We start from the raw sequence: 15,093 nt of genomic DNA, 5'->3' as shown, positions 1-15,093 counted from the left end.
AGGCTTAGTAAGGTATAATTTACATACAGTAAAATTCACTCTTTTCTGGTTTACAGTTCTATGAATTTTGACAAATGCCTATAGTTGGGCAATCAGTATCATAATCAAGATGTAGAACATTTTTGTAACTCTAAGTTCACCTATGTATCTTTGTAGTTAATCCTCTCTCTCCCAACCCCAGGCCAGTGATTACAGTTATTTGTGTTTATCTGATTTCTGTTCCCATAGTTTTGCCTTTCCAAAATGTCACATAAATGGAATCATATTGTATGTAGTCCTTTGAATTTGTCTTCTTTCACTTGAGATACATGCGTGTTATTACCTGTATCAGTAGTTTGTTCCTTTTTTTGCTAAGTAATATTCCATTGTATGGATGAACCATAGTTTATTTAGCCATTTTATCTATCCATTCACTAGTAAATGATCATTTGAGTTATTCCTAGTTTTTAGAAATTATAAATAAAGCCTCCACAAACACGCTTTTACAAGTTATTGTGTGAGTGTGCAGACATATGTTTTCATTTTTTTCCTTGGGAAAATTTCTGACTGGGACTACTGAATTCTAAGACAAGAGTATACTTAACTTTATAAGAAAATGCAAAGCTGATTTTCAAAGTAGCTGTACCATTTTGCATTCCCACCAGCAACGTATTAGATTCCCCCCCTCACATTCTCATCAGCACTTGGTAGTCTTAGCTATTTTCATTTGAGCCATCCTAATAACCCTATGAGGAGCCCTGGTGGTGCAGTGGTTAAGCACTTAGTTGCTAAGTGAAAGGTTGGTGGTTCGAACCCACCAGCTGCTCTGTGGGCAAAAGATGTGGCAGTCTGCTTCTGTAAGGATTACAGCCTTGGAAATCCCACGGGGCAGCTCTACTCTGTCCTCGCTATGAGTCGGAATCATCTCAACAACGAGTTTTTTAATAACCCTATGGAGCTCAGTTCTGCTCTGTAACACATGGGGTCGCCATGGGTTAGAATCAATTCCATGGCAACAGGTTTTAGTAACTGCGTGGTGGTATCTCATTGTGTTCTTAATTTGCATTTTTGTAAGGACTAATGATATTGATCCTCTCTTCTTTTTTTTTCATGTGCTTATTTGCCACCTTACATATTTTCTGAAGTGTCCAAATTTTTTGCCCATTTTTATTGGCTTGTTTATTTTCTTATTTCTGAATTATGTGTCTCATTAACTTTTATTAATTTATTGATTCAACAAGTATTTCCGTGGCAAGCACTGCTCTTCCTGCAAGGAATAAATCCATGAACAAATCAGACAAAAATTCCTGTCCTTGTGGTCAACAAATAAAGAGGATAAATGACTCCTTGCTGCCTTCCTAATTAATTCAAGCTACTGTTGTTATTTTTAGGTGCTGCTCAGTAGGTTCTGACCCATAGCAACCCCATGTACAACAGAATGAAACACTGCCTGGTCCTGCACCAGCCTTACAATCGTTGCTATGTTTGAGCCCATTGTTGCAGCCACTGTGTCAATTCATCTCATCAAGTATCTTCCTCTTTTTGGCTGACCGTCTACCTTACCAAGCATGATGTGCTTCTCCAGCAACTGGTCCCTCCTGATAACATGCCCGAAGTATGTAAAGATGAACTTTCGCCATCCTTACTTACAAGGAGCATTTTGGCTATACTTCTTCCAAAACAGACTTGTTCTTTCTTCTGGCAGTCCATGGGACATTCAATATTCTTCACCAATACCACAATTCAAAGGCATCAATTCTTTGTTCTTCCTTATTCATTGTCCAGCTTTTGCACGCATATGAGGCGATTTAAAATATCATGGCTTGGTTCAGGTGCACCTTAGTCCTCAAAGTGACATCCTCGCTATCTACCAAAGTCTTGGTATAGATGAGTGAGCACCTCCAGAGATGCATTCATTTATTGAAACATCTCAATCGGTATTCCGTCAGTTCCTGGACTCTTGTTTTTCATCAATGTCTTCAGTGCAGCTTGGACTTCTTTCTTCAGTACAATCAGTTCTTGATCATGTGCTACCTCCTCAAACGAATGAACATAGGCCAATTATTTTTAGTACAGTGGCTCTGTGTATTCCTCCCATCTTCTTTCGATGCTTCCTGCATAATTCAATATTTTCCCCATAAAATCTTTCAATACTGCAACTTGAAACTTGAATTTTTTATTCAGTTCTTTCATCTTGAGAAATGCCGAGTGTGTTCTTCCCTTTTGGTTTTCTAACTCCAGGTCTTTGCACATGTCGTTATAATACTTTGTCTTTTCGAGCTGCCCTTTGAAATCTTTTGTTCAGCTCTTTTACTTCATCATTTCTTCAATTTGCTTTAGCTACTCTGTGTACAAGAGCAAGTTTCAGAGTCTCTCCTAACATCCATTTAGGTCTTTTTTCTTTCCTGTCTTTTTAATGACCTTTTGCTTTCTTCATGTATGATATCTCTTTGATGTCATCCCACAGCTCATCTGGTCTTTGGTCACTGAAAACTAATGACTGAGATTCAAGCCATTACATGTCATTATATCTTAGGGGGTGGAGACCTTTTGTGTAAATGATTAACATTTTTATGCAATGATATCTTCTGACCCCTATTACACTAAATATGTGAAAATAAATTTTCATATAAAAGGAGTTCAAATCTAAGACCGCCATGAGCTGCATTCCTTTCTTTATATACTGCAATGCAGGTGATATCAATGTGGTTCCTGGTAGGCAGTGTAGTTCCTGCACACATAGAGCTTTGTCTATCGTGAGGGATTCATTAAACAATTATACAAATAACTACTTATTCATAGTTGTGGTAACTACCATTCTGGAGAAATACAAAGTCTCTTAAAAGCCTGAAGAGCTCTATATGATAGGAAGACTGCCTACCAACCTGAAGAAGTTGGAATTACGCTCAAAATACATAAAATCCACCCATGCTATAACGATTTTTTAGAGAGACTGCAGGAAATGGAAATCAACAGAGGGTCTGTTTAGATCTTTATTGTGTCTACGATCAAAAACATACTTGTACTTCATCCAGCTAGCATTTCCTAGCTGAGACTAAGACTCAGTCAACATATTTACATAATACCACCTTCCTATGTTGTTGTTCTTGTTAGGTGCCGTCGAGTTGGTTCCGAATCATAGCGACCCTATGCACAACAGAACGAAACACTGCCCGGTCCTGTGCCATCCTTACCATTGTTGTTATGCTTGAGCTCATTGTAGCAGCCACTGTGTCAATCCACCTCATTGAGGGTCTTCCTCTTTTCTGCTGACCCTGTACTCTGCCAAGCATGATGTCCTTCTCCAGGGACTGATCCCTCCTGACAACATGTCCAAAGTATGTAAGATGCAGTCTCACCATCCTTGCCTCTAAGGAGCATTCTGGTTGTACTTCCTCTAAGACAGATTTGTTCGTTCTTTTGGCAGTCCGTGGTATATTCAATATTCTTTGCCAACACCACAATTCAAAGGCGTCAACTCTTCTTTGGTCTTCCTTACTCATTGTCCAGCTTTCACATGCATATGATGTGATTGAAAATACCATGGCTTGGGTCAGGCATACATTAGTCTTCAGGGTGACATCTTTGCTCTTCAACACTTCGAAGAGGTCCTTTGCAGCAAATTTGCCCAATGCAATGAGTCTTTTGCTTTCTTGACTGCTGCTTCCATGGCTGTTGATTGTGGATCCAAGTAAAATGAAATCCTTGACAACTTCAATCTTTTCTCCGTTTATCATGATGTTGCTCATTGGTCCAGTTGTGAGGATTTTTGTTTTCTTTATGTTGAGGTGTAATCCATACTGAAGGCTGTGGTCTTTGATCTTCATTAGTAAGTGCTTCAAGTCCTCTTCACTTTCAGCAAGCAAGGTTGTGTCATCTGCATAAGGCAGGTTGTTAATGAGACTTCCTCCAATACTGATGCCCTGTTCTTCTTCATATAGTCCAGTTTCTCATATTATTTGTTCAGCAGACAGATTAAATAGGTAGGATGAAAGAATACAACCCTGACGCACACCTTTCCTGACTTTAAACCAATCAGTATTCCCTTGTTCTGTCCGAACAACTGCCTCTCGATCTATGTAAAGGTTCCTCACAAGTGCAGTTAAGTGTTCTGGAATTCCCATTCTTCTCAGTGTTATCCATAGTTTGTTATGATCCACACAGTCGAATGTCTTTGCATAGTCAATAAAACACAGGTAAACATCCTTCTGGTATTCTCTGCTTTCAGCTAGGATCCATCTGACATCAGCTATGATATCCCTGGTTCCACATCCTCTTCTGAAACCGGCCTGAATTTCTGGCAGTTCCCCGTCAATATACTGCTGCAGCCGTTTTTGAATGATCTTCAGCAAAATTTTCCTTGAGTGTGATATTAATGATATTGTTCTATAATTTCCACATTTGGTTGGATCACCTTTCTTGGGAATAGGCATAAATATGGATTTCTTCAGTCAGTTGGCCAGGAAGCTGTCTTCCATATTTCTTGGCATAGATGAGTGAGCACCTCCAGTGCTGCATCTGTTTTTTGAAACATCTCAATTGATATTCCATCAATTCCTGGAGCCTTGTTTTTTGCCAATGCCTTCAGAGCAGCTTGGACTTCTTCCTTCAGTACCATTGGTTCCTGATCATATGCCACCTCTTGAAATGGTTGAATATAGACTAATTCTTTTTGGTATAATAACTCTGTGTATTCCTTCCATCTTCTTTTGATGCTTCCTGTGTTGTTTAATATTTTCCCCATGGAATCCTTCACTATTACAACTCGAGGCTTGAATTTTTTCTTCAGTTCTTTCAGCTTGAGAAATGCCGAGTGTGTTCTTCCCTTTTGGTTTTCCATCTCCAGCTCTTTGCACATGTCATTATAATACTTTACTTTGTCTTCTCGGGAGGCCCTGTGAAATCTTCTGTTCAGTTCTTTTACTTCATCAATTCTTCCTTTTGCTTTAACTGCTCGACGTTCAAGAGCAAGTTTCAGAGTCTCTTCTGACATTCATCTTGGTCTTTTCTTTCTTTCCTGTCTCTTCGGTGACCTCTTGCTTTCTTCATGGATGATGTCCTTGATGTCATTCCACAACTCGTCTGGTCTACGGTCACTAGTGTTCAATGCGTCAAATGTATTCTTGAGATCGTCTCTAAATTCAGGTGGGATATACTCAAGGTCATATTTTGGCTCTTGTGGACTTGCTCTGATTTTCTTCGGTTTCAGCTTGAACTTGCATGTGAGCAATTGTTGGTCTGTTCCACAGTCAGCCCCTGGCCCCTGACTGATGATATTGAGCTTTTCCATCGTCTCTTTCCACGGATGTAGTCAATTTGATTTCTGTGTGTTCCTTCTGGCGAGGTCCATGTGTGTAGTCGCCATTTATGTTGGTGAAAGGAGGTGTTTGCAATGAAGAGTCGACCTTAATGACGTGGATGGAGTAAAGCTTTTGGGACCTTCATTTGCTGATGTGGCACGACTCAAAATGAGAACAAACAGTTGTAAACATCCATTAATAATCCGAACCTGGAATGTATGAATCTAGAAAAATTGGAAATCGTCAAAAATGAAATGGAACACGTAAACATCGATATCCTAGGCATTACTGAGCTGAAATGGACTGGCACTGGCCATTCTGAATCGGACAATCATATAGTCTACTATGCTGGAAATGACAACTCGAAGAGGAATGGCATTGCGTTCATCATCAAAAAGAACGTTTCAAGGTCTATCCTGAAGTACAACGCTGTCAGTGATAGGATAATATCCATACGCCTACAAGGAAGACCAGTTAATATGACTATATTCAAATGTACGCACCAACCACTAGGGCCAAATATGAAGAAATAAAAGATTTTCATCAGCTGCTGCAGTCTGAAATTGATCGAACATGCAGTCAAGATGCATTGATAATTACTGGCAATTGGAATGCGAAAGTTGGAAACAAAGAAGAAGGATCAGTAGTTGGAAAATACGGCCTTGGTGATAGAAACACCTTCCTATCTAAAGGAATGAGTACACATAATTCATAACAGAAATGCAAACAGAACACTACATTGTGAATTTAGCAATTACTCACCATTGATGTTCTCCTCTGTGTATTCTTTTCTTATACACACACACACTACAAACACTTCATTACTCAAAAAAAAAAAAAACCTTCATTAGATGTCATGAAATCAGATTTTTTTTCTGAAAATCAATATCATGCAAATTAAATTTCAGTAAAGGATTACTTCACACAAATGCTCTAAGACATAAGCTAGTGACATTTTGAAAATTTTGATGTTAATCACAATGCAGAAAACAAATAGAAATCAACTGACTACCAGAAATGCCATACTGAGATTAACAACTTGAATAAAGTTTCTAACTTAGTACATACCAACTAAAACAGCAAGCAACTAGAACCAAGTGTTGAAAACTAATGGACAGAAATTTATTGATACCTCATATTACTAAAGAAAGAAAGAAGACTCGTCAGATAGATTTACATTTGATTTTAAAATGCCAACCCAAAAGGCTTTGCAATATGTTAAATTAAAAAAAAAAAAGGCTATTTTACTTCAGAACTGCATAATACATAGCCACTTTTTGAAAGTGACCATCTAAAAGTTGGAAGGTGATTTTCAAGTAAGAAAAATGATTAGGTTTTTTTCTGTTTAATTTCATTTCTGAGAAAGAGAAACAGGCTTCTGATTTCAATTTAGGTAAGAGAAAAATACGAAACTTTATCACCCATCAATTTTTATACATTTTCTGAAACTCTGATTAAAACATAATTATCTCTTGGCGAAAAGGAAAAGACTTAGAAAATAAGAGGACATAATATATTTTAATACTCTGTGATGCTTATAAAATTCAATCAATTGAACTTAAAAGCATTATGGAGTCTGTTCTTCCATTTATCACTTATACTTGAAGAATTATAACTTTCTCAACCTCTTTTGTGGTGTCTTAAAATATATTTAAAGTATCTACACAGACATGTTTCTTTGTTGATATTCTTCAAATAAAGAATAACCTGTCAGTACCAGATTTGATTTAATTCCAAAACTGTGTCATGATGAAAAAAGAGCAACTACCATCAAAATTTTTGTCTAAAATAGTGTATTTGGCAATTAAGTAACTAAAAAAACTCTTGACATAAGAAATATTAGTCATTGCATGTTTTTATTCATCATATTCCTGAAAACTCAGTGTCTAAAAGCTAAATAAACAAGCTTTAGTGTTTTAACACTTGCATTCCCAGAAATTAAAAACCAGCAATTTGTTTTTCTCATATTTTGACATTTTGAAATATTATTTTAGAAAATAAAGGCGAAGTGCATTAAAATATTTAAATAGTGTATGTTCTGCTGAAACTCTGGTTTCTATAACATGAATTAGCTCATACACAATCAGCAAACAATATCAATATTACACAGAAGTCACATTGGTTCGTTCATGATTTTTTTCCATTATTTTACCATTTTGTGCCACCAAGTGAACAGCAGTTGAACAATACAAAGTAAATGAGCACAGCTGAATACTGTAAGACACAGACGAGTTGAATACTGTATGTTTTGCCCATTTATCAACAGTTCTTTCTCTTGGCTCTGTTTGGTCATATGCCCTGTCTTGGAAGTGCTTTCTGTTTGATTCTCCCTAATCTTCAATTCATTTGCCCCTGTCTCATAAATTAAAGAACCTCAATCCCATTTTAGTAAGCTGGAGAACCTGGGTGGTGCAAATGGGTAGTGTGTTAGGCTGCTAACCAAAAGGATGGATGTTAGAGCCCACTCATAGGCACCTGGTGATCTACTTCTAAAAAATCAGCCAATCAGCCACTGAAAAGGTTATGGAGCACAGTTCTACTCTGACTACATGGGGTCACCATGAGTCAGAATTGACTTGACAGCAACCGGTTCCAGGGAGCTACCTTCAACTCTTTTGTTCATATAAAGTCCTACTTTTGCTGTAACATTTCTTTATAGGAATTTTATATCTTTTTAGCTGTGCTTATACTATTATCGGAAACTCTGGTGGTGTAGTGGTTAAGTGCTATGGCTGCTAACCAAGAGATTGGCAGTTCGAATCCGCCAGGCGCTCCTTGGAAACTCTATGGGGCAGTTCTACTCTGTTCGGTCACTATGAGTCGGAATCAACTCGACGGCAGTGGGTTTTGGTTCAGTGCACTATTAGCAAAGTTCTTGTTGTTTCCTTAGTGCTTTGATTACAAGATTGCATAGATTTTTGAATGGTCTTCCCATAATGATACTTTTTACCATGAGTCCTGATATGTGATTTTGCAAAACACAAGGTTTTCAAAATTGTATATATATTAAAGCAAAAATGTCCATGTAAATATATAGACAATGATGGCAAACCTACTAAAATTAAACCATTGGCTGGCAGGTAGCAACATCTCAGAAAACTTCAATGTTAATTCAGCAGTTGGTGTAAGAGAGCCAGAATCTTATTTATGAAAGATGGTTTAAGATTTTTATGAATAATGTACAAAAAGGCTTAAGAGGGTAGACTAAGCACATGTGTTTACATCCTCTACTCAGGAGATTCCTTCAGAATGACAGAAAGGAATAAAATGGATAGGAACACAAAACTGTGAAGAGAATGTAAGACAGTCCATAGGCAGACAATAGATTTCAACACCTTTTTTCCCATCTGTTAGTTATCTATGTACCTTACACTATATATTTATACCTCTTTCTGCCTTAATCGAAGCCTTAAACTATTCCAATCTGCAATACACTGTCTTATCTTTGGAATCCATGTTTGTTTTTTCACTCCCAAACTCCTCCATTCTCTTGTTCGATTATGGGTAGATTGTTCTCTAGGCATTTCTGAATAGACAACAGCCTAGAACTCTCTTTTACTGCTTTCTTCTGTTGTACCTTTTTTTTTTTTTCATTTTTTTATAGTCTTTTTGTGTGTGTGTGTGTGCTTTAAGTGAAAATTTAGAGTTCAAGTTAGTTTCTCATACAAAAATTTATACACACCCTGTTTTGTGATCCTAGTTGCTCTGTTGGACCTTCTTGAATTCTCGATTTTTCTCTTTCTTGGTGTATTACCTTGTTTCCTGGGCATTCTGAAGTAGCTTCATTAAAAAAAGGTGTGTGGAAAGTAAACTTCTTTTATGTCTAAAAAGACTTTTTCTCCCCCTTACAGTTTAGTGATAGTTTCTCTGGATCTAGAATTCGATATTGAAAATAATCCACTGCTTCTTTATCTTCTGGCATTCAGGGTTGCTGATCAGAGATGTGTGCTACTCTCATCGGAGTTCTTTGTTGATGAACTTTTTTTGTTTTTCCCATCTTGGGGTCCTTAGGATCTTCTCATTATCCCTCATACTCTGAGGAATCACAGTCTAGAGAGGTTTTTTCATTCGTTGTATCTGCTTCTCAGTAAGCCTACAGAATTTAAGTATGTCTTTCTTCATCTTTGGTAAGATCTCACATTATTTCTTTAATAATTTCCTATCTTCTTTCTTTCTCTTTATGAGACTTCCAATAGTTCTTGGACTTTATGGATTGGTTCTGTATATCTTTTATCTTTTCTCATCTTTTTGATGTTCTGTTCTTTTTTCCTACATTTTAGATTCTCTTGATTTTTCTTTAAACTTTCTGGTGAATATTTTATTTTCACAATGGTATACTTAATTTCCTAGAGTCCTTTTTTTTAAACAGCAGTTTTATTAAAATATAACTTACATACCATTCACCCTTAAAGTGTATAATTCTGTAATTTTTAGTATATTCAAAGAGTTGTATAACCATCACCACTACACAATTTCAGAACATTTTCATCACCCCCAAAACGGCTACACCCAAATTTTCTCATTATGAAAAAGATATACAGCTTTAAATCCACACATATAAAAATAATATCTGAACAAAATTTCCAGTTGGAAGGTATAACTATACTTAGTTAAACTATGAAACTGAAAACCAACAAAAATAACATTCAAATAACCTTAGCTGTAATTAAAATCTGGCTTTTTTTTTTTAATACTGAAATTACCACCATGAGTTATTTTAAAAAAAAATTTTTAATTGTAGTATAAATTTCTGGAAAGTAAAAGAGAAAAAGAAGATTACTAAGTGATGGAGCAAAACAACAACAACAAAGCCTTGTGTAGAATATGTGAACAGACACTATAGCAAAGAAAGAGCCACCTGCCCAGAAGGATATGAGTGACTCAGAATCCTCAGGTGGCACTGAGATGGAAAGGGAGGAGGTTCCTTCGCACACTTATCCAGTCAATAACCCTTCGGACGTAAACTGGTGCTTTTATCACTATCACCACAGATCATTGTTGTGTGCTTTAAACGCCGTATAAATGGAATTTTATGTATGTACTCTTTTGCGTCCGGTTTCTTTTGTTCGACATTACCCAAAATTTCATATTTTATATTACCATGTATTATTGTTCTCTAAGAAGTCCTGATGAGACAATGGTTAAGCACTCAGCCGCTAACTGAAAGTTTGGAGGTGTGAACCCACCTGAAACAGTCAGAGGGTTATTGACCATCCCATAATACTAGTTTTTTTAGAAAAGCCTGTTCTTGTTACATATTTGTTGCAACTTTCACATCTCACCATGATTGGCTGATTCACCAGGTTTCCTCTCTTCTCCTGGCAGGAGGCAGAGGCACAGGCGCACCAACTCCAAATTTAATCGCTATACAACCTTCCTGGGGTGGCAGTAGTGAGCCACTGCCATTTTTTTAGGGCTGTGTGCAGTATTTTTAGAGCCAGGCGTAAAAACTCAGTCACAAAAATTATGCGGAGTGCGCACGCATCAGATCCTCCCCTCACTGTTCATGAATATGTATGTCACTCCCTAGATAAGGAGCAAATGTGCCTTAGTTCAGGGAGCTGGCAGCCTTAGGTCGTGAGACCCTGCCTGCCTACCAGTTTGCAAACTGTGAATAAACCCTTCTGTTCTTCCAACCCTGAGTCTGGCTGACTTCAATTTGCTAGTCTGCTGGGCAAGAACCTATTAGTTGTTGGCTTCACACCCAGCGGCTCCGTAGGAGAAAGACCTGGTGATCTACTTCTATAAAGACAACAGCAAAAAAAACCCTATAAGTCAGTTCTACTCAGTCACATAGGGTCGCTATGAGTTGAAAATTGACTTAACAGCACCTAACAACAACTATTATCCATTCTACTGTTGAAGGACATTTGGATGTCAGGCTTTGGTGCTATTATAAATAATGATATTGTCCATATTCTAATACATGCCTTTAGACAGACATAAGCACTCATTTCTATTTGATATATGCCCTAGGTGGAACTGCTGGGTGGGTGTATACTGATCTTTAATAGACACTGTCAAACAGTTTTCCATAATTGTACCAATATCCTGTAGTGAAATGAGTTCCTTTATGTGGCCATTTGCCTTGGTTCTTTGGAAAAACATCTTGTGAGATTTTTCCCCTAAGCCCTGAGGAGTTATCTTTGCCCTGGTTTTCTACCCTAGAGCATTTGTTACTTTGTCCAGGTTGATTGACATTTCCTGGATAAACTGTAAACAACCTGTGGCTTGATACTTTTTATCTGGCCCTGGGCTGCAGCCTGCCCTGTGATTGGTATGCACCTTGCAGGGACTAGTCAATAGAACAGCAAATGAGGTGACTAGCCTATAATGCAAATGAAGTGTCTGTGGCCTACCGAGAGGGGATTGGTCAGTTTGTGGCCCCTGCTGGTAGGGTCCATGACTTGAAATTGACAAGGAGTTGTGCACAGAAGCAGCCAACTCACAGAGGTTTTTTTCAGACAGAAAGAAGCAAGAAGAGAATCAGTAGAAAGAAGCAGAAGGACAAAAGAAGAAGAGGAAAGAGAAGAAACAAGAGGAAGAGAAGGCAAGAAACCTCCTAAAAAGAGCTGTAACACAGGTCAAGGGCTGTAACACTGAAGAGAGCGACAGGTCCGGAAGGGCCCAGCAACACAGTGAAAGGTCCGGAAAAGGACTAGTAACAGCGCTGGTGGCGACAGAAGCAGGGCCAAGAGGAGCCTGTCTCGAGAGGACTGAGAGGAGTCCTGTCCTGAGGGGGTTGGGAGGAGGCCTGCATAGTCAAGAGGAGCTGAGAGAGCTGGCCTGCATTAAAGATGGGAGAATTTGCCTACTGATCCTGATCCTGAGTTGTAGCCTGTTGATCCTAATCCCAAGTTGTAGCCTGTTGATCCTAATCCCGAGTTGTAACCTATTCCTTAATAAAACACTTAACTGTAAGTACAGTCTGTGAATTCTATGTGGCCACTGCAATGGATTATCAAACCCAGAAGAGAAGTAGAGTTTGCCATGGGAGGGATGGCTAGTGTAAAAACTGGCAAAATGGTTGGGGAGTGGAGGCATGCCACCTAGTAGGAATCAGCTTTTTGTTGATGACAATTCTCATCATTCCCCCTCATGAATTTAGACTTCTATTCCTACAATTTTACATATCCTTACATGTTTTCAATGTGATTTAGTTTAACTTAATTTTTAAAGTATACATAAAGTGTTTTAAATGAGGCACAACTATATGATTAAGTTTTCTTTATGGCATTTTATGCTGAGTAGCAAAACACTAATAAAATTGAGGAAAAAAACCACAACAGAAAACATATTGCCAAATAAACCAAAAACCAAACCAGTTGCTCTTGAGTCAATTCCGACTCCTGGCGACCCCATGTGTTTCAGAGTAGAGCTGCGTACAGGGTTTTCAATGGCTGCGACCTTTTGGGACAGGATCACCAAGCCTTTCTTCCAAGGCACGTCTGGGTAGATTTAAACTGTAAATCTTTCAGTTAGTAACCAAGCACTTAACCATCTGTACCACCGTTAATACGTATCTTTTTCACTGTATACTTCATTACTTACTTTCTCACCTAATTTCATTTAAAAAAAAAAAAAAAAGACGTAGAAGGACAAGACACTAATTTACTATTTATGGTTACTATGAAGAGCAGGATGACTGGGACATGGAGAGAGAGGGCTATAATATTCACTGTTTATTACACATATGTTGTCTTGAATTTTCTATAAACATGTGCTAGAATTACTTTTTAAAAAATTTTAAAGCAATAAAAATCAACTATCAAGGGCAAACAAACCTGGATTCAACTTCCAACTCTGCACTTAACCACAAAATGACAGAGAGAAGGAATAATCTCTCTGAGGTTTAGTTCCCTCATCTGCAGAAGGGCACTAAGAAGAAGGGCTCTCTCCTCTTTGGTGATCACTGTCAGTTCAAATGTAGGAATGAAGGATTATGTTTACTTATAAGGAGAGCTGGCGTAGGTTTCCTCTACAGGTTGCTAGGTCTGTTTCCCCAAGTGGAGCATCTTGACAGAAAATTGTCCATAGAGTGTTGTAAAAATTGTGTGGTGGCGTTATATCTCATCTATCTTCAGAGGGAGGAGAGAGAATCAACATCAGCATCAGCCCAAAGCTGAATCCTATGAGGTGAAGTCACACACCTCCTCTCTCCAGCCCTTTTTTTTTTTTTTTTTTACCAATTCTGACATCAGCCATCCCTCCCACAGCATTCTCTACTTCTCTGCTGGTTCAGTAATTCATTGCAATGGCCACACAAAACTCACAGACTATACTCACAGTTATACGGTTTATTAGAAAGTAACAAGTTACAATTCAAAATCAAGAATGACTCAGGATATAGTTCTTCAGTCAGGAGAGCTTCTCAGCCGTGCCCTCAGGCAGGCCTCTCTCCTCAGGCCTTGGCCCCTTGGCCCCTCAGCCTGACGTCTCTCCTCTTGGGCAAGTGTTACAAAGCTCTTTAGCTACACCAATAAGTGCCCAGAGATACCACACTCCATCACGACGCCTTGGGCTGAAGGCGCACAACTCTCTTACTCCATTGGTCAACACACCCATTGTAGCAACCTTGCTCTGTGGGCTGGGGAGCCCACCATGCTGTATTGTGCTGGTCTCCTGTTTCTGCTACTGCCGTTTCTCTGCCACTGGACTCTGCCATGCTTGCCACTGCTTCTCAGTCTTCTCACCATCTCCAACGGTACAGCATTCTGTCTCCTGGCTCCAGGAAGTTCTCAGTACAGGGACTCTAAGGTCCAAAGGATGTGCTCCACTCCTGGCTCTTCTTTTTCATGATAGTGAGGTTCCCTCTCTGGCCTCTGGGATAGGCTCATTTTAAGCCTAGCAGAATGGCAAAATGGACGAATCCCATATTTAGGGTTCCAATACCGTATCTGCACGGTCCCACCCCTGCAAGGGTTCTATGCACCTTACTTGCATTATTAGCAACATGTCCAATCCCCTTGGTAAGCCACAAGCACCTCATTTGCATAGTCCCACCCAATCAATTTTGGGAGTCACAAGACCATGGCTAGATAGGCTATATTACAGTAATTCACTACACTGCAAGTGTACAAGCAGAGAGGAAGCCCCTGAACAGGGCCACCTTTCTGGTTTTTTCCCCTCTCCATGTCTATTGTTTAAGTCTAGTCATACTTTGTACGTTTTTAGGTTCCAAAACTCCCTTCTATTAGTTCTCACTGGTAGATTGTCAACTCTCTTTAGAGAGCAGTTTTCTGAGCTTTAGTTTAGAGGGGAAAAAAAAAATCATGACTACAGCTAATCTAATGTAGGTGGAGAGGAAAATGGGATAGAATTGTCCAACTTTTCCAAATGCAGTTCTTTAACTATGAGGACTATACAGTGACTTTCTAAATTTGGAGATTCTTTGGGATTTTCATCAAAAGACCTACCCCCCACTTATGATTTCTTAGACTGAAGATTTCCCTGTTTTTGTCTCCATCAATTAGATTCTCCTTCTGTCTTTGAGAAAGTTCTCAAAAATTCTCATCTCCTGACAGTACCTTTTCTCGTTTTCCAGCATAATCGCAGGTTCATTCTTTTTAAAACTATCTTTTTCTGTCATTGCAACACAACTTTTCTCTAGTTTACTACTATGATTTAAAGATATAAAGATATCTTCACTCTCAAGTGAGGTGCCGTAGTGGCCCAGTGGCTAAAGTACTCAGCTGCTAATCAGAATGTCAGCAGTTCGAACCTACCCGCCATTCCAAGGGAAAAAGATGTGGCAGTCTGCTTCTGTAAAGATTTATAGCCTTGGAAATCCCATGGGGCAGTTCTACTCTGTCCT

General features: G+C 38.6%; 1 protein-coding gene across 2 annotated transcripts in view; it reads right to left on the bottom strand.

The window, feature by feature from the left end:
* The window catches only part of SCFD2 (sec1 family domain containing 2), a 551,019-nt gene that overhangs the window by 454,494 nt on the left and 81,432 nt on the right, over positions 1-15,093 (bottom strand). The gene's annotated exons all lie outside the window — the stretch shown is intronic.

This window comes from Loxodonta africana, chromosome 5 (genome assembly GCF_030014295.1).
Source record: "Loxodonta africana isolate mLoxAfr1 chromosome 5, mLoxAfr1.hap2, whole genome shotgun sequence".
Classification (NCBI taxonomy): domain Eukaryota; kingdom Metazoa; phylum Chordata; class Mammalia; order Proboscidea; family Elephantidae; genus Loxodonta; species Loxodonta africana.
The sequence above is the reverse complement of the archived record's forward strand: the minus strand, read 5'-3'. Positions and strand labels throughout refer to the sequence as shown.